The sequence below is a fragment of the Eriocheir sinensis genome, chromosome 1 (assembly GCF_024679095.1).
Source record: "Eriocheir sinensis breed Jianghai 21 chromosome 1, ASM2467909v1, whole genome shotgun sequence".
Classification (NCBI taxonomy): Eukaryota; Metazoa; Arthropoda; class Malacostraca; order Decapoda; family Varunidae; genus Eriocheir; species Eriocheir sinensis.
Window position 1 is genome coordinate 41,574,250 of NC_066509.1, and position 579 is coordinate 41,574,828.

The window sequence follows — 579 nt, forward strand, 5'->3', positions numbered from 1 at the left end:
TCAGATGTGAGTGCATCGGAAACTCCGAAGAAAACTCAGATGTGAGTGCATGGGAAACTGCCGAAGAAGACTCAGATGTGAGTGTATGGGAAACTCCCGAAGAAGACTCAGATGTGAGTGCATGGGAAACTCCCGAAGAAGACTCAGATGTGAGTGCATGGGAAACTCCCGAAGAAGACACAGAGGAGAGTGTAGATGACTCAGGAGAGGAGAGTGGACTTGACACTGCTGAAATCACAGATAAGGAGAGTGGAAGGGAGTCTGAGGACGGAGACTCCGAGGAGGAGAGTGAACGGGAGACTCCCGGAGAATCGGATGAGAGTGGATGGGAGACTCTTGAAGAAGACGCAGAGGAGGAGGTTGGGCGGGGCACTGCTGGAGGCACAGAGGAGCGTGGCGGCGGCCGTGGCTTCCTGGCGAGGCTGGGGGCGGCGTGGCGGCACAACTGCCTCGCCCTGCTCCTGGCCGCCGCTGCGGTCTTGGTCTCGCGGGTGCCACTCGCTGACCCTGACGAGTGGCGGTGGGGCGGCGGCGGCGGGGGGCTGTGAGGGGCGTGAGACATAAGGAGAGAGCCCCAAG